Source organism: Xyrauchen texanus, chromosome 28 (assembly GCF_025860055.1).
Source record: "Xyrauchen texanus isolate HMW12.3.18 chromosome 28, RBS_HiC_50CHRs, whole genome shotgun sequence".
Lineage (NCBI taxonomy): Eukaryota > Metazoa > Chordata > Actinopteri > Cypriniformes > Catostomidae > Xyrauchen > Xyrauchen texanus.
Window position 1 is genome coordinate 28,197,936 of NC_068303.1, and position 20,652 is coordinate 28,218,587.

Consider the following 20,652-nt stretch of genomic DNA (forward strand, 5'->3'; position numbering starts at 1 on the left):
GACGGGGACCAGCGAGCGTGTCGGGGAACGGGAGGTTCGCGAGGGAGGTTCAATTTATAAATCCCGTGGGAAGAAGGAACAATGCGGGGTGCGGCTGGGGTGGCTTGCTTTCTGTTGAAAGCAAGCCGCGACCGCAAAGTGGTCAACGCTGCCTCGGTGTGATCGTGGCCCAAACACACGAGGCAGCGCCTGTGGCAGTCTGAAGCAGAGAGGCTTCTACCGCATCCAGGAACAACACAGGGGCAGAAGGGCATCTTAAAAAAGATGCGTCCTGAAAAGGACGTTCAACGCCGCTGTGTTTTGCTCTTTTAGAGAAATTCACTCTTTTAAGGGAAATAACTCTTTTAATACACAGTATGTGTGTGTGTGTGTCTGCGCTGTCGAAGCGCTCAGGGGCAACAATGCACGCCGTGCAAAGTAGGAGAAAGCCGCTGTTGTGCGCCGTCAAATCCAACAGCATGCAGATCATCAGAGGAAACAGGAACGTAGTGGTGTGTAAACTCACAGCAAACTGCAGACAGACCATCGGCTCCGAAGAAATTTTCTGAATGAACTCCCGTATTTGCGCCGCTTAAATACCCGTATGTCCGGGGGCGGGACATGCAAATACTGCCTGCCAACTCTCATTGGCCTTTTTTCATAGATCAGAGGTGGATATCGGCGCTCAAGAGAGACCCCTAGTGTCGCTTCTCCGACACAACGTGGAGAGAGCGACAGAAGGGGAACCTGACCATGGTGTTACAAAGAGAAGATGCAGAAAAGCATTTTTCTACTATTAATTTATTTCAAATATAAAAATGTAATAACTAAATGTAAATGCATAATAATGTCAAGAAAAAGAAATTAACAAAATTCAGAAAATTCAATTAAAATATAAAAACAGAAGAATCAGAGTAAACATATTGCAATTTAAACTTTCTATAGTAAAAAAATATTTTACAAAAATGTGTATGTGTATGCGTGTTAGTGTGTCAGATTTCTGTCATCAGTAAGAAAACAACAGATGACTTGTAATGCTAACAGTGACCAAAAGATGGCTGTAGAGCTCCATTTATTGATGCCCTGGTTCTGTGTGTATGCGTGTTATGCATTGTGATTGTCTTATCATATCAACCCTTCATTTCTGAGTGTGTATGTTTAGCATTGTGGCTGATTTATTGGTTTTATTTGACATATGTAAAAAACAAACAAAAAAAAAAAAACGTTGTGTTAAAGTCTCACCAGTTCATTTGTGTGTGTGTAAGTGGGTGTTTTGCACTGAGGATGTTTTAGAGTCTCACCCTGTAATTTCTGTCTATTTTTTTGCCTGCTTTGTGGCTGATTTATTGATTATAATTGCTCTGTTTTTTGGTCTTTCCCATTCATTTTCAATGATAGGTCAATTTTGAATGTGAATACCAAAGGTGTCTTTTTTTCTCTTTTACGTTCACTTAGACTTATCGAATCAAGCCAATTTTTTCTGTATGTTCAGATTCCATAAGAGGGTTAACAGCTATCTGGAAGAGAAGTTTATCACTAAATAACGAATAAAAGTTTGAACAGTTCAATAAGCCCCTCCTCAAAATGTATAAGACAGTGCTCCCCATACTCCATATTGTGTACATAGGCTGTATTAACAATAGCCAAGCAAAGAATAAATAGGATTTATAAATCACTTCTACAGCATGGATACACTACAGCAGAACACTTCACTCTGGCCATTTATTTGAAGTTTTTTTAGGTATTGGCGTAGTGTTATATAATCAAAATTCATTACATTTGAGGTATAGGAGCACTTTACCAATGATCAAAAGCCTTCAATTCAGTCTGGCAGACTCATTTGGACTCATGTTTAGCTTATGTTTGTTTAAACCCACAGCATCAGAAAAACAAGATGACACATTGTGATTTATCATGACATATTTTCAGATTTTACACATATATATATGTTGGCACATGGAGTTTGGGAAAAACCTTTATTCATCCTGGATCTATTTGTGTAGGTATATTTTCCATTGAGGTAAAATTTGTACAAATACATGAGTCGCAACAGAAGTTTTGACTGATAATGCCGTTTGATTTGTTACATCTCTTGAAGTGTCAGCAAGAATAATCAGATTATCATTCTAACAAAACAAATTAAACCATGTCTTATGCTGAAGTTCCTCAGCCAAATGGCAAGTAACTCTAATTGATTCCCGTAACTCCAGTACGTTTTCTCTTTCACTGAACCATGTGTACAGAGGAAAATAATTAACAATTTCAGCAGCAGGAATCCTATTCCTAATTCTAGGAATATTATATTTGTATGAATAGCAGAGCTATGGCCTTTTAAGATGAAAAATATTTGCTACTATTACTAATTTTCATTTATCTTTACAATACACACTATTGTATTAATGTATGTCTTTTATTTTCAATGTATGATTTTATTATAATTTTATGAGGATGAAATATGAAATAATAACAATTTGTTATAGTACTATTAAAGACCTCACATCTGGTGAGATATAGAAGTGTCAATTTTATGTAAAAAAAAGAAAGGCCACAGACATAGTTACTACAGTACAAAGTTACTTTTTATTAGAGATGTCTCCTAGCAACCCAACTGATAAACAATTCTGCAGCACTAGCATGTATGATTATCAAAAGAGATTATAATGTTTTTTACCCCTGTTTCTACAGGTGTTTGTTAAACAAGCTTTAATATAATGTAATGTACAAACAAACTCATTTATCAATATTAATTAATAAAGTGAATGTTTATTAGTTACTTTGTATCTCCCTGAGTGTCGACATGTTTGTGTGACATCATGCCCCTGAAATCAGAGTTGAGAATTTCTGACTTCAAGATGCATTCCATTGTAAAAATCCGACTTTCCGAGTTGAATGGAACGCAGCACTTCTTTTCAAAACTTGATCTGACACTGAATGCTCAAGCAGCCTAATGTACTCTTAGATAACTCCTGATGTTGCTATAACAATGCTCTTACCAATTTACTTGAAGTGAAAATCAGTCCTCTTTTCATGATTAATAAATTAAGCAATCACATGGTCATGCAGAACATCTCGTGTTTTTAAATCCACAAGGATCTCTTTCTCAACGACGATAGCGGCAGTGATGACAGTCGACTTCTCAGCAAGATCTCGTGCTTTTCGCTTTAAAATTATGTCACTTAAAGTGTGATTGACTCAAGGCCAGCTAGAAGGCCTCCACTGGGACATATGCTAAAGATCACACCCACCAAGAACAAATAAATCATTCTGGTTGGCTGATGAATCTGACAATCTGACTTTAGTTGCTCATTCAGTTGCACTGTTGAGGGATTCTTTAGAAATTCTGAAAGCCTGACAGGGTGGATCTCAGACTCAAGCACTGGGTCGGGCATGTGATTTGTTAAACAGTTGTCACGCTTTGCTTGTAAGCATCAAGGAATAAATTCTGACTGGATAATTCTTTCATTTTTCTCTATTTGATTGTAGATTAATTAAGAGTGGAAAGTGATTAAAAATACATAGGCAAAAAGGTGATTAAGAATGAAAGGATGAAAAATATAAATGTATTTGTTAGACGAACAAGAGAAGACTTTGCTGGCCCTGAGAATTTGCCACGAGTAACTGTAATAAGTGTTCTGTTTTCCATAAGTACTTAGACATTTATGAGTAAACCCAGCAGGGAGAGGTACAGGTAGGATAACCAACCGCAGCGACTTCAAAGATGAATAGGAAAAACAGTTTGGCAAAACTGTAAAACAAATTCCATTTTTCCTGATTCCTGCTCAGGAGTGGTCCCCATATCGTCATTCCATCTGACCCCCTTGCTTCAAGAGATTTCCTGCCTACTCCTGGCCCATCCGCTCCCTGGCATGATCCAAATGTTGATCTCGCAGATCCGGACAGGGAGAAAGCGGAAAACAGCAGGAAATTCAATTTCTAGACAGCCAGAGCCCCACACCGCTCCCAAAGTAATTGGCATCAGCGTCTGTCACACGCTATTTAAAGATGACCCAAAGTGCTCAAGCGTGTGTCTGAATGTGCGTGAGAGATGCTGGTAATTTCCACTGACATTGCAGTGCTGGAAAGAGCTAGCAGTCAGTATGGCACCACAGTGGCACTCACACTTCCTTGGAAACACCTTCCTTTGAGATTAAACAGTTTTTGTGGGCAATACAAAGTCTATGAATAAAAAAAGATGTTTCAAAACCGGAAGACACTACTTTATACGTAAATATATTTATCTGAGGATATGATGACATCTTGTTTTTAGGAACTTCTTATTTTTACACTCTTCTCTATGCTAATATTTGTTGAACTCCCAAAATGTTTTAGCAATTAATACTGTTGTTGCCTACAATAAATAAATACATAAATCCCAAGTAAAACAGCAAATTATGAGTTCATAGACACTTACTTTTATCCCTGTTTTTCACACAATTATATCTTATGACATCTCAATACTTTTTCTATAGCTCATGACTTGTAAGATGATACATTTTAACATTTGCCTACATAAGAAACTACTTTTCAAAGCTTTTTGAGAGTAATCAAATTGTGCAGTAATCTTAAAGGTATAGTTCACCCAAAAATGAAAATTCTGTCAATATTTACTCACCCCGTGTTGTTATTTAACCTTATGACTTTATTTATTTTTCTTAACACAGAGGGAGAAACTTTGAAAAAATGTTGTGCCCAGTGATGTCAAACAATGGCAGTTTATGGTAACCGGCTCTTCAAGCTTCAAAAAGGGCGCAAAACTATTATTCAGAAGTCTAATATATTATTGTATGCGACTCATGCCTTATTCTGAAGGAATACAATAAGGTGTGGTGAGAAACAAACTGAAATCGAATTGATTATTTCATTGATTTTTATTGAGTACTCCAGTTTAAACAAATAAGGCAGGTCATAGAAATGCATCATTGTTACATTAGGTTTAAGGTAGGGTGGTATATTTTAAATAGTTTGACAAGGATAAATATAGAAGTTGACAGCTGAGAGATGGAGGGAGAGACAGAGACTTTGTTTTTATTACTTATCCATGTATTTTGAGTTGTTTGTAGCCTGCACAAAAAACATGAAAACATAAAATTTGTCCAAAATTTGATCTTTTTTTTTTTGTGGTTTGAAAGCCAATTACATTTACATTTACATTTATGCATTTGGCAGATGCTTTTATCCAAAGCGACTTACAGAGCCCTTATTACAGGGACAACCCCCGGAGCAACCTGGAGTTAAGTGTCTTGCTCAAGGACACAATGGTGGTGACTGTGGGGATTGAACCAGTGACCTTCTGATTACCATTTATGTGCTTTAGACCACTAAAATACCATTATTTTCAGTCTGAACTCTTCAGTGAAAATGAGTGAATTTGGACAGAGCTATTAAAGATATATCATTAATGACATGAGAAGAGGCAACATTTCCAGTTTTCCATCCTCTCTTTCCACACTGACACATACTCTGAGTTATTGTATGAGAAAATCTCTTAACAATGTGCTTCCCCTTCATTCATTACTAAGGCAACATGTAGATATACCTGATTTTGAATGGAACTAATTTTATCACTTACAAAATGTGGACAGCATGTGTAAGAATACGAGGGAACCAAAGCAGAGAGAAGGGGATACAGAGGTGGTGGGGAAGAGGGTTTTACCCTCATTATGCCCTCTCTGTGCCCTCCAACAGTACCACAGTGGCACATGATGTGACAGAGTGAAAACAATCAAACATATTCACATAGACAATCACAGAACATATCTACCCAAAGAGCTGATTCCAATCTGGCCAAGCTTGGCAACATGTCCAAAGTGTAAACACGAAAGAATCACTTCAGAGATACTTGTAGTTGTGTAACACTGAATGAGAATGTGAACAATGGGTTAAAGAGAAATAAAGAGGTGATAGAAATATAGTTTTTAATGTGTTTGAAACCATCATACAAAATCACTGCTGGAGAAAACGCATTTGTGAAATTGGACTTTTAAATCAAAACCAAATAATTACTGAGATATAGCCCAAATTTATTTAGGTAATGAGTCCAAAGCTATGTTCTATGTTGTAACATCATTCATATAATAAATTATATCCACACACACATCAAAGTAATGGAATAGTTATTAGTATATATGTGAACAATACACAGAAGATGCTTGTAAACTGTATATGTTCTTCAGATGATTTACTGAGCAGAAATCTACCTGGTTCTGGAAGAGTTGCTTGGCAATGGAAGTTTGGACCGAGATCAAGAGAAACAAACAACACCATTCTAGGACTCTAAAAGAAACAACTCAAAAAACAGCATCTGGTAAGAATATTTAGTGTAGCTTTATTCTGTCTTTTTCTCTGTCACTACTCCTACTTTCATCTCTTTCTATTTCCTCCATAAATCTGGTTTTAACACAGACTAATCCATCTCTATCTCTTACCACAAACAAACATTTCTCTGATCATTTTGGACAAAGGCAAATAAATGACAGACACATTAGACTGTTCCAATCGCTATTGTTCTGTTTCGTTCATTGATTATTTTGTCAAATATGTGAATCATTAAGTCAGTTATCCTTTTTGCCTTTTGAGATTCACCATTTGTGCCCTGAAAAAGAAAAAAAAGAAGAAAAAAAAGAGAGAAAGATCACATTGAAAACAACATGCCCCAGCAAGGCATGCTGTCACATTATATCGGGTAAGCTGCCATTATACAGCCTATTTATTATAGGCTTTTCGACAAAATGTTTATACTGAACACACTTATGGAACACAAATCAATTAACAAAACACCAAAAATGTAACTTTCAAAAAAATGAATATTGTAATTCATAAATTGTATAAAATGTATAACATGTACAACATGTGGAAACTTGGCATGACCTGATATTTATGAAACATTGTTAGTGAGATATAGCCTTTGTGGCAAATACCCCATGGGACAAATAGCATCAGTCCCCCTTAATCCCCATCTGAATAATTCACAATGGTGATCTAATGCATGTTTTTCATATCTTGTACTTCTTCCTCATCTCCCAATACCACCCATAACTGTATAACATCAGGGCAAGGCACAGGAATTTAGCCTTAACCAGTCTTATCAAAATCCCACCATGAGAAATCCTCCCTTTTAAAAGATAGATGTTATTAATACATTCAGTACTATATACAGAAGTCTTCTGTTTGGATTATAGACAATTTAAAAATATATAGGAGTGCTCAAGTGACGTCAACCTGTTGTTTTACATTGTCTGACAGGACATCCTGCAGGTGTGGTAAGCTTACCTGGACTCCCATCCTCCCCACAGGGGTCGAAGGTTCACCCACACCATCTGCTGCCTCTGCTGGGTCAGACTGCTGCCAACAGTGGGTGGCTCATCATAGACCTCAAGTGCTGTAGATCTCAATCCAGTCTGCCAATTCAAAAATAACAGGTAAATGAGGGATCAAACTACTCTTTGAAGTTTAAAGTTTGAAGTGAAAAATAATTAAATAAACCTAAATCTTATTGTTTAATGTTATATTTCTGTGTATATGTACAAGTATATGTACAAGTATTGAGAATTGTATTGCATGTTTACAGTGATCTGTGTAATAATTCAGGTTACACAGCTGACCTTTTTGAAGCTATAGCTTCACAAGTTGCTCATACACTTATAGTACAGTAGTTAAACTAGTCAAACAAGCTTTAGTAGTTAGCTAAACTACAAGTTACTAACAAAAAGTTACCTACTACATTGAAGCTATTGAATGGGAGACAAGTCTTGTTACCATATTTTTAAATATGTAATCAGATTATATTGGTGAAGTGTGTAAATTCTGCGCTCCTAGTGGCACCAAACGGAATTGCAAAACAAATGGCTGTGCAAAAAGGCTTCCTGAACACTCTCCCTGTCTTCCATGCTCGAGGGACAGATAGTCCCACCCAGAACTCATACCATTGGTTAAGAAAGAGCTGCTGGGCAGGGGAGCATTTCCCATATGACTCATCGCTCAACTACCATAGTCTGATGAATTGTTGGAGAAATTAACTAGCTAGTCACAACTGTTTTCCGAAACCGTATTAACTATGTCGCACATCCATCGGTCTAACCACGTTGGTTCAACAACAAATAGTTTTCGTTAATGATGTTACGCAGGGGGTGGAGTAATAATTTCAGCAAATATTAAATTATAAAAGTTTATTAACATATATACCAGAAAGCTGTTTATTGCGAGAAAGCTGCTGAAGACAGAAAAGCTGTGTGCACTGTGATGCCTCTACATCACACTTTGGGGTTCCCCCGACACAATTGAGCACATACGCACATGCGCACTCTTCAAAAAATATAAATGCCACTTATGCGTTAACATAAACACACAAAAGCTGTGTTTTCTGACAGAAACTGTGTGTGATAAAGCACTTTCTCTTAACAGCCTTCAATCCCTTAAATGGCTGCATTCTTGTTTATGTGACGTTTCAGAACGCCACTTTCTGCAAAACCCCGGAATAAGCAGTTTTTTAAGGGCATGTAAACGTGGTCAGTGTTGATAGAGTGAAAGAAACAGTATGTATTAAAAGATATAGAAGCCTCAGTGAATTAAAATGATGTTCACACATCAAACTAACAAGAAAATAGTAAATAGCTGTAGTTCTAACTACACACACCTTTGTGATGCAGTTTGCGAATGTTTGTTGGAACTACAGTTTCGGGAAACACCAAATCGTTGAACTATGTTGGTAACGATGGAACTTGCAACCATAGTTGGCTAACGATGCTTTTGAGAAACGCACCCCTGGTCAGAATGCTCAAAAAAACAGAGCAATTTTTTGATAGCATCACATTGTTAACACTTATCGGGGCAATCAGTCTACAAATGGCTTACTTATAATTCTCTCTGCACACTACACTGGGGTAAGAGTTTTTTAAAAACTTTATACAGCTGTGGGTTGATGTGACCTGTGTTCACAGACTGAACATTTTCTGTTTTAAATTTGCATTTCTTTAAACTCACAACCCACTAAGTAGGTGGTTGCAATCTAGCTATTAAGAAAAGAGACAGGTCTCCAGTTTATTGGCTGGATTGCCACTTGAGGCTCGAAGTATGTGCAATAATATTACAACTTACAGAAAAACTTAGCTCTACTAAATCATGCTCTTTAACTGCACCCCCCACTTAGGTTATGGTGCCATTGAGATAGACTCCTCTTAAATACTTGACCAAGATTTGAACTTATGCCATTTTAAAATGAAGCACACGACAGAATGTAAAGATTTGAAACTTAGAAGAGTGTGTTAAACTGCATGTTATAAATCTTGGACCTTAAATTAGTAACCAGCCAAGCATAAAAAAAATCTCTCTCTCTTTCTTCCTTATCTGTTTTGTTTTTGTTTCTATTTTTCCTCAAACACAGACTGAAATATTCCGCTTTAATAAATTCTTAATTATTTTAGTTTTAAAGTGAAATCTGTCATCATACACTATTGTCATGTTGTTACAAACCTGTATAACTTTATTTCTTCAATGAAACACAAAAGGAGAGATGTTAGCCTCAGTCACATTTAATTTCATAGAACAATCTGTGCAACATCTTTTGTGCTCCACAGAAGAAAGACAGTCAAACGGGTTTGGAATGACATACAGATGAGTAAATTATGACAAGTTTTTTATGTTGGATGAACTATTCCTTTAACTGTTTACTGAAGCTAATTTAATATTGATTGTTTCAGTCTCTGGATCAAATGTATTGTGTGTAGTCCTATTTAAACACATTAAAACGTTATTTATATGTTTGTGGCCTCATACAGTAAATGTAGCAGTTATGGATACTTTTGTCTCACTCAGTTAAAAATATGTTCACACACATATACTCCTCTTGATTTACATCTAACAGTGGATGGTTCTTAAGCAGAAACATTCTTCTCTGTGTGCCCTGCTAATCCAAACATAAAGCTTTTTTACAGGAACAGTCAACTCCAGTCTGATTTGCATGACTCACGCTGCATGGATCCAATAAGATCACAGAGTCTTTGGGAGGATATTGTGTGGATTGCCACATCTGTCCCACCGATGCTCAGAAAAATCAACTCACATTTATGCCAGAATGAAAGAATAACATAGTGCTCACTCTTTGGTTATATGACAGTGTTACATAATCATTAGCATCCACATTGATTTGACGATTTGAAGGCCTTATTAGAAATGAAAGATTACGCTGCCATCAGAGATGGATAATTATGGACATTTACAATTGATCACATTCAGTGTCTCTGCATTCATATGTGTATCTGTGATCCTCATTTCTGGTGAAATTAACAGAAGAGGCACAACAACTACGACAATGGTTAATTATGACTTTATAAAAACGTATTTTTCACTACTCACACACTGCTATGTTATGATTTGGTAACACTTTTACTCTACTGTATCATTTAAAAACAATACATTTTAACCAGTGGTGTTGTAGTGCCTGAAGAGGTGGGCATCCTGGGAATTTATGAAAGACAGTTGTCCAGCATTTGCGAAGAGCATCAAAAACTAGCACGGGTGCAATAACATGCAGTATTTTCACAGTTTACTTGCATGTACTTGTTTAATATTCATGTATATATAAATATATAGCAGGGAAATAAAATTACAGCGCAAGTTATGGTTACTCCAGAGATGCTTGTGCATCAGCATTAGACGTTGGAAATGTCCCGCCCTTTACTGAAAATATTGGATAGAAAATATCCAGTCACATCTGAAATGAACATTCTGATTGGTGAGTCAGCTTAGTCGGCTTTCTGTTTTGTCCATGACATCAGTTGTGCCCCCACTTCCCACAGCTCTGTGCACATTTAGAGAGAATCTCTGTACACTTAAAAAAAAAAAAAAGAAAAAAAAAGTGGTGCTGCAGCATTAGCAAATTGAAAAATTCAGAGACAAAAGCCTACTTGTTGTTCTGGCGGCTATACATATCATCAGTTATTTTAGGTGGGTACACACAAATACGACATATGCAAGCGTATACCCTAGACTACTCTACTGATTTTAACGCTTGTATTACAGACCCAAAGTGACCCAATGTGATTAGCTTGCATGCTAGCTCACCTGATAGATTGTTGAACTCTGGACATGGAAGACTTAGGCTCAAGGCCAGCCAAGCACTCAAGCTAACACGTGAGCCAAAAGTGTCATAGAAGTGACACAAAATAACATGATTGATTCAGAATATGTGCTTTCATGTTGCATTTGCTTTAAGACACTATTGGTTAGTTTAGGTTAAAGTTTTAGGTTAGGGAGGTACATATTACCTCCATCCAATATTTCACTTAAAAACCTTAAGTCTGATTAGGACACCATTTTACTCACTGGACATTTAACTGGGAAACTGCAGTGAACCATGTATTGAAGCACGTAATTTCATTTTGCAAAAATGTTGGGGATTTTTGGGGAGCGCCTATTTCAGTACAGAGATTTGATGAGAGAGCATGCCGCCTTGGCTATTTATGTACGCTATCGTGGTGGCGCTGTCTGAGCGAATCAAGACATGCTTGCCCCGAAGTAGCAGGAGAAACCTCCGCAGGAGGTGTCTGTGGTGACCAGAAAAACACCCCTCCAACACCCCCCCACCCAGAGGTGTCCCAGATATTCGTACCCACATGTTGACATGTATGTACATAATGGTTAAACAAAGTTTAATTTTTAATGCGCTTTTTAGTTTAATACAGCTCGTCAATGTCGTTTAAGATGACCAATCAAATTAAAGAAGGCATGACTCACAGTTCATAAAATCAGGCAGTTACAGGCCAAGAGCTTCAGTTAATGTTCACATCAATCATCAGAATGGGGGAAAAAAATTTATCTCAGTGAATGGTCTCTAGAATTTACTCCGAATGGTGCCAAAAACATCCAGTGAGCTGCAGTTCTGTGGAATATATATATATATATATATATATATATATATATACTATATATATATATATATATATATATATACACACAGGGGTGTAAAGTATTAAATGACAAATACTTACGTTACTGTAATGAAGTTGTTTTTCCCAGGAATTTTATATATTTTTTTTATACATTTACTTTTACTTGAGTACATTTTAAGGGCTCTAATTGTACTTTTATTGCACTATTTTCCCACCATCTGTGTTGCTAATTCCCTGTCCTGATTTTATCTGTGGACAATGCCTAAATCATATTACAACACCTGAACATCACGGCTGCACTTAAAAGGGCTTTTCGCAATGAAAAAGTCCAATTGCATGATTGTGCCATGTGTGTTTAACTTGCTTAAGCCAGATATCAGCATTAATCTTGCCTCTAATTTGAAGAAACATATCAAGGTAAATTTCATATTTCTGCTTACTAGATTCTGTGTGTCTATAATGTAGTCTGTAATTTTACTATCTAACACTGAGATTATTGGGTTTGATGTGAGAGTTTAAGGCAATGTTATAAATAGGGCTGGGTGATAAACAATCTTGATGTTTATCTGAAAAAAAAGAGAGAGATGTCCGCGATATCGATGATAACATTTGGAATAATTTTCTATACTTAGCCTATGATCTACATCTAGAACAGGGGTGTTCATTACATCGATTGCTGTAGCAAGATAACCACTTGTTGGTTGATCTAGATAAAATATACAAAATTTGATTGACAGGCGGCTAATGTTTGCGCACTAATGCAGGTTTGCACCTAAATGATCAAATACACTTTATAATTCCGCCAATGCCCGTCTTGGTGAGGCACTAATGTAAACGCTGTTGGTTTGGTCTAAAGTGAGCGAAAACAGTGGGACAAAAATCGCATTTGCATCATGATGTTGGACTTGAAGTGTACATGTAACCGAATTGAGCACTGTCTAGTAGGCTATGTCATATAAAGGCTATTAATCAAACAACAAGGAAACGAGAAAACCACACTCTGCTTTTGTCTGAATAACTTGAGTAGCTTTAAATGTATTAATGCAATAGAATAAAACAGTGTGTTAATTTGTAGAATAAATGACCAGGAAAGTAAATATTTTATAATTATGCATAGCCTTTGTTTTTTCTAATGCCTCCAAGTTTTTTCTAATGCCTGATAGAAAAGTATCAACCTTTGTAGAGCAATAATTCAGTAGAACATTCCACCTGTCACAAACTTCAGAAAATTGTTTATCATGCATCAGAATGAGTACACAACTATTGCTGGGCGTAATAGATACAATAAATAAATTAATGCAGAACATTGTATCTCAAAAAGAGGACAATATGGCCGCCCATGTGCTACTTAAAAGAAATAGTTCACTCAAAAATAAAAATTCTCTCATCATTTACTCTCCCTCATGCCATCCCAGATGTGTATGACTCTCTTTCCTCAGAACACAAATTAATATTTTTAGAAGAATATTTCAGCTCTATAGGCCCATACAATACAAGTGAATGGATGCCAACATTTTGACACTCCAAATAGCACATAAATGCAGCATAAAAGTAATCCATATGACTACAGTGGTTATATGACCCACCAAGTGACCCTGTTTTTTTAGTGGGTTTTCATAATTTAAATTTTTTTGCATTCCTTGCATTGTTTTGAACATGTTTTATCTGCAACAGTAACTCTCTCAGTCAGCATTAAGGGAAATTTAGACACTGCACGTAAACTGATTTTAATGTAATTGTTTCATACTTTATGATATTGAAAATAACTTTTTAATCTTTTTATTTCTGTAATCATGTCACCCTTTTATTTATTTTTTTAAAAACAGATTAATGTAGTGTATACAGTATCATAGATAAATGATGTATTTTAAAAGTTGTCAATTACAAACACCTATAAAGTACTTTTATTTTTTATTCTTTCTGTCAAAAAGCCATAAAAGGGAATGTAAATTACAGTATATGTGCTAAAAATTTAAATTGCAGCATAGAGTTTTTATTTTAAAGGGGCATAGCTTTCGCAACTCAGTACTCAATACTCACTACTTATGAATACTTTTATATGAGCTACTCTTTTACTCTTACTTGAGTTTATATTAGGACAGGTACTTTTATTCATACTACATTTTTAAAGATGTAAAAATACTTCTAATTTAGTATTATTTTTGGTACTCTTTCCACCCTATATATATATATACATATATATATATATATATATATATATATATATATATATATAACATTCATTAGCTTTAAACTGTGTAACAGAGTGCTTCTCAAAAAACATTAATTCCACCTTCATCAACATAATTTTTTTGTCATAATCAAATCACTCTGGATATCATTTAGCTTTCAAATTTTTAGTCAATTTCAAAGTACCTTCCCCAACACTTGTGTTGCTGCCGTGCTCATTCACATCTCTTCAGCTACTAATCCAAACATTCTCCACACAAGCCCTCAGAACCCAATGCATGACATCTGCTATAGACCTTTTGAATAATAACTCTGTGTCTTTCCCATAATACCTGAAAATCTGACTATGCTCTCTGTGTGTGAACATGCTTTAAGAATGTCTGTTTCTAGGTAAATGTTGTACTTATGTGTATGTGTTTGTGCATGCTCAAGCTAATGTGTGTTTATGTATGTGCATGACTGAATGCTCCTCTGCCAGTCCACGTTATGATCTCAGCTCCCCGGCTTGTTGATTGACGTTCTTGAGAGGAGATCTGTCCTCTCACACATGGTTTGGGTTAGTGGGGGCAGTAAGGATGAACCCTCCCCCTCATATTTACAGGTTATATACAGTATCGTGTATGTAAACAGTACAGAACTGTTATCTGACCCTGGCGTCCCTCCCTGTCCTCAGGCTGATGTTTGTATTGGTTATTAACATGAATTGGAGAAAGCATGAGGTCTATAGAGGGGTCAGTGCATGTTGAAGGCACATGCTCAACATAAGCAATGAGCTCTTATGATTGATGTCCAATCATTAGTCATCCAATTACCGATCAGGTCTTTATTAAACAGTTATGCAATAATTTGTTATTATTTTGAGGAAAAGTTAGGATTTACCATTATTTTATTGAAAAACATTGGGCAACAAAAGGGCTGCACGACTATGACAACAAAAAAAAAATCATATTTGAGGATAATGTTCCTTGATATTGTAATTGCAATCAATTTTGATTTTAATAAAATGTTTAAATAAAATACTTATTTTGTGTTGGGTATCTGCACAACATGTTCTTAATGTAGCCTATACACAGAATTACTTTAAATTCTGTGTATAGGCTGTTTCATACATTAGTAAATCAAGACAATGCCCGCCACAGCAAAAAAATCCAAGGTGCAAATAGAAAACGTTATGCAGTGGGAGCAGAATAATCACACAGGAAACCAACATATTGCTACTGACTGTTCTGTTACCCTGAAATCGATGGCATTCTGCAAAGTTTCTGACAAGCGTATCTCCCATTAGACATTTTTGCATCAATTAAAATTTTCTGTGAGGCTTCTGGCTCACAGACATGGGGTCTGGTCCCAGGTAAACCAGGAAGTAATCTCATTTACATGATCAATGATGATGGTGATACAGAGGTTGCATTTTCACTCTATGATAACACTTTCACTCCACTGATGGTTAGGTTTAGGGTTGGTGTTTTGCTTGGGGAGTTCCTGTTGACATACATTCACTTAACACTTTATTAGGAACACTATGGTCCTAATTATGTGCCAGACGTGGTCTTTTTCTGCTGTAGCCCATCTACAGGTACCTCAGGTTTGATGTTTTGTGCATTCTGAGATGCTATTCTGCTCACTACAATTGTACTGAGTGGTTATCTGAGTTACCATTGCCTTTCTGTCAGCTCAGTCTCGCCATTCTCAGTTGACCTCTCTCATCAACAAAGCCTTTCTATCCGCAAAACTAATGGGGCTTTTCCACTGCACGGTACAGCTCGACTTCACTCTGCTCGCGTTTTGGGAGTTTTCCACTGTGGATAGTACCTGGTACTTTTTTTTAGTACAACCTTGGTCGAAGTTCCAAGCAAGCCGAGCCGATACTAAATGTGACATCAAAACCTTGCAGATCACTGATTGGTCAGAGAGAATCGTCACTAACAGCATCACTGGATTTGCAACATGGGACATCAACCTGCTGGTTTTAAAGTTAGCAACAGCGATAGCAGTATCATTTGTTCATGCAACTTTCGAATTGTAAAATAAAATGGCTGTACCCAAAACCACACCATGGTCAATAAACGAGGTGCAGACATTCATCTCGTTAGCGACGAACGAAACAAAAATGTCTTTAGGGAACACGGCTACTACCAGACCTACCAACAAAGGAAAAAAAAAACGTAAAAGTGACTACAGAACCATCAAGGACCAAAAAAGAATGTGGAAGAAAGTGGAAGTTGTTTGACCAAATGGACGCTATCTATGGCAAAAGATCGGCGAGCAATGGGAGGGAGAGTGCCCTGGACTCGGCCACGGCATTGTTGGGGTCCACAATGGAGGATGGTACGTTTTGTTACATTAACTCTATATTCTGCTTGAAAGCTTCACTTTATTTAGTTGACTAGCTACTGGAAAGCTTGCTTCTAAAACAACCAGGCCAATTTAACTGTTACACTTTTGTAAAATCACCATGCAACAACTGCTTTATGCAGCACAATGATATTGTTTATGGTCAGTAATGTTTGTGTCACATTTAAGATGATGTCACGGCAGTAGAGGCAGTGGAACTATGACGATCAGCCTATAATCCCACCCACATTGAGGCGGCACTAAACTGCAGTGGAAAAGCAAGCTCAGAAAAGTAAAGCTAGCAGAGTCGAGTCAAACCATAACGTGCAGTGGAAAAGTGCCATAGGTAAACTTTAGAGACTGTTGTGCATGAAAATCCCAGGAGATCAGCAGATACAGAAATACTCAAACCAGCCCATCTGGCACTAACAATCATGTTACAGTCGAAATCACAGATATCAAAATTTTTTCTGCATTCTGATGGTTGATGTGAACATTAACCGAAGTTCCTGACCCGTATCTGAATGATTTTATGTATTGCACAGCTGACACATGATTGGCTGATTAGATAATCACATGAATAAGTAGATGTACAGGTGTTACTAATAAAGTGCTCAGTGAATCTATATTACATCTTTCACAACTATACATACAGCTTGCTTTACAACTCGCTTTTGTGTCAACAACACTTCCACCTTCAGCCACGGGGGCAGTAGTTTGCATTTTGGTAAGCACAGAGCGATTTCAGCAAAAGAACTTTCGACTTACTATAGCTAAAACAAGATCAGTCTGACGGGAGTACACCTAAATGGAATGATGTAATTGACACTTTTCCCGATAAGTTAATTGTGATCTAAATTATTTACTAAATTAATTGTGCAGCCCTAGGCAATAATAATCAGTTTTCATCACAAAATGCTTTGCCTGTTTTGATGCTGATATCAGTCATACAAACACACACAGACACAGGGAGTGATCCATGTCCACACTAACAGCCATCAATTCCCTTGAAATAACAAACAGAGGGTCTTTGGGGCCGTGCTGTGTATGATTTAGAGTGGGCAGTCAAAAAAAAGACCCTCTAGGGGAAGCAGAACTCTGCCAAGACATGCTTTAAACTGCTTTATACCCCAGAGCACAACACTGCCATAGCCTAAGGCCAAGAACAAGACACTCTGCAAATGCACATGCAGGGGAAATACATTTCATCAAGATTCACTGTACAAAGTTTTTTTAAACTGCCATGATGCCTGTTAAATGATCACGTACCCAACTGCATCAATAAATTTATGCAAACCTGTCCATTCTGAATAAAACGCACTGATGTAATATATGCACCTGTGGGTTTAAAAATTCTAGAAACAGAGAAGTTAATACCACTATATATATTTAGTGGGTAAAGACGCCACTGCAAATCCATATGGTATAAATCTAACCATAAAAAAAGCTTTTGAAATTTGGAAACAATAACTGCTCCTGCAGAGATAAAGAGAGAGCGAGAGAGAGAGAGAGAGAGAGAGAGAGAGAGAGAGAGAGAGATTTTTAACCACAACTTTATTAAAATACATCTTTATACTCCCAAATACAACAGAAACCAATTTACTTATCATATAAGTACAATCAAATTCCCACATTTGCTTTCATACTAATATCACCGTAGAAGAACAACCCTTTCTCCTCATCATTCAAATTATATTTCAACAAGTCCATGACCTTTTTAACTTGTCGCAAAGAATGTTGTTTTTTAATGGGCAGTCATAGCTTTTATATTGCTGAAATTAGCCCCACAACATCCACAACTTGTTGCAATTTGAACGTTTTTGTGGAGTGTAACACGTGCATTAATACTGGTGTATTCTGAGATTCCACATCAAGACGACCTCTGTTGATCAGAGGCTCTTCCAGTAGCCAAAAAAGAGAACTTGAGTCCAACCTCTGTTTTTAAAAAGACCCCAAACTTTAAAAAGTCCAGTATAAAAAGAGGGTAATCCATTAAGTTGGGAGGCGAAGAGGTCCACTTCCGCTCTGTAAAATCTCACCCAGATTTGTTCCACTAACTCGGGGGTGGAGTTTCCACTCCCCCGTCGGTATTTTCTGTCTGGACAGTAAATCTGCTCCTACATTCAGGCATCCAGGGATATAAACTTCTCTGATTGACAGGAGCTTGCCCTGGGCCCAAAGGAGAATCTGCCGTGCCAGTCTGTTGAGCTGGCGTGAATGTAGACCTCCTTGATGCTTTATGTAAGCAACTACTGCTGTGTTGTCCACCCGCACCAGGACATGGCAGCCTCTCAAATACTGGAGGAAGTATTTCAGAGCCATAAATACTGCCATCAACTTGAGGCAGTTCATGTGCCAATCGAGCTGATGACCCTCCCATTCCCCTTGAGCTGGACGACCACTGGCCTTTGGATGAAATTCCCTAGCTTTGAGCCACAACTGAAATGGTCTCATGTGCAGAAGGCCCAAAGGGATCACCGAGGATCATGCCATGAGACCTAGTTTGATACTAACGAACAGAGCAACCTTTGCCTAGCTTGACTTTGCTCATGGTGTTCTGAATGGACACGATTCGAGCGGGAGACAATTGTGCCCGAATCATGATTGAATTCCATACAGCGCCCAGATAGGTAATTTCCTGAGTGTGAGAGAGAACGCTCTATTTGACGTTGAGCTTCAGATCCAGAGAAACCAGAAGAGCTAAGTTGATATCCCTGTGCTGAACTGCCAGTTCTTGTGACCGTGCTAGTATCAGCCATTCATCTACGTAATTCAGAATGCGGATGCCCTGGAGTCGCAGAGGAGCCAGTGCTACATCCATGCATTTTGTGAATGTGCGGGGTGACGGGCTAGGCCGAATGGAAGAACCTGATATTGGAAAGCTTCGCGTTCCTGTGTTGTGGCAGAATTTCTATATGAAAATATGCATCCATGAGATCAATCGTGACCAACCAATCGTGATGTTGGATTTGAGACATGACCGTCTTGACAGTTAGCATCTTGAACTCGAATGCCCTGATTGAGCAATTCAAGCCTCGAAGGTTTAAAATCGGACACAATCCCCACACTTCTTGGGAACCAGGAAGTATCCTGGTAGTAACCTGACTCTTTCTCTGGAAGGGGAACATGTTCTCTGGCCCCTTTGACCAAGAGATTTTGCAATTCTTTCCACAGTAGTCATGCATGTTTCCGGTTTAATGGTAGTGGAGAGCACGCCGTTGAAACGCAGAGGATGGCGATCAAATTTAATTCTGTAGCCTTTTTCTAATGTTCTTAGAACCCACATAGAAACACCTGGCAGTAGCTTCCACGCTGCCAGGTTCTCTGAGATGGGTATCAATTTTGACACTTCCGATTGAGGGTATGTCGAGTATTCCGCATCTTGGACTAAGGCAGGAAGCAATGGAACACCCAACATTTTGCTGGAAGGCGGCGGGAATGGAGAGGTTTCGTGGGGGTATCGGGAAGGTACAGGTTCCCCGACCTGAGGGGGGCTACGCCCACAAGGCTGGGCGCAAGACCGTCAGATTTTTTTTTCTTAGAAATGACTGCCCTGAGGTCTTGCTTTGGGGGCTGCTGAGGGCGACAAGTTGGCCCCCAGTCTCTACGAGGGGGAGCACGACTCGCCATACTTTGTTTTTGAGCCTCCCTTCTAGAAGGACCAGGGCGGGGCTGGGTGGCCGACGGGAATGCGGCGAGGAAGGAATTGCTGAAGGCTTCCTCGTGACTCTTTGCCTCCTGGAACCTGGTGACTATATTCATAGCGTCACCAAATAAGCCAGAAGGCGAAACCGGGGCATCGAGAAGGAAAACTTTGACCTCGTCTCTGATGCCCGACAGGTTGAGCCATAAGGGTCTCTCTGTGCTGACTAAAGCAGACATAGACCGGCCAATGGCACGAGCCGTCTGCTTGGTCACATAGAGAGACAGATCCATGGCTCGACGATGCTCAGAGAAAGCCTCTTCGTCGAACATGGCGACCACTCAGGTCCTTCAACAGATCAGCCTGTTATGCCTGTAACTCTGCCATAGTCTGCAGGGCAGCATCAGCCTGAGCTGCTGCCTGATAAGTCTTCTCCACAAGCATGGAGGTGGTCCTGCACGGCTTTGTGGGGAGAGTGGGTCTATTTAGTGATGATGCCGAGCCAGGCGAGAGATAACCCGCAAGTATATCTTCTACCGGCGGCATCACTGAATACCCCATGCCTCGGCACCCACGATATTCTAAAATTTCTACGTCAAGGGCACGAACACATGGGAAGTA

General features: G+C 38.2%; 1 long non-coding RNA gene across 1 annotated transcript in view; it reads left to right on the forward strand.

The window, feature by feature from the left end:
* LOC127622304 (uncharacterized) overlaps positions 1–20,652 on the forward strand; it is a 37,471-nt gene that overhangs the window by 6,140 nt on the left and 10,679 nt on the right. The window contains exons 2-3 of the long non-coding RNA XR_007967961.1: positions 6,153–6,283; positions 7,222–7,397. This is a non-coding gene — a long non-coding RNA (uncharacterized LOC127622304). The remainder of the gene's footprint in view (positions 1–6,152; positions 6,284–7,221; positions 7,398–20,652) is intronic.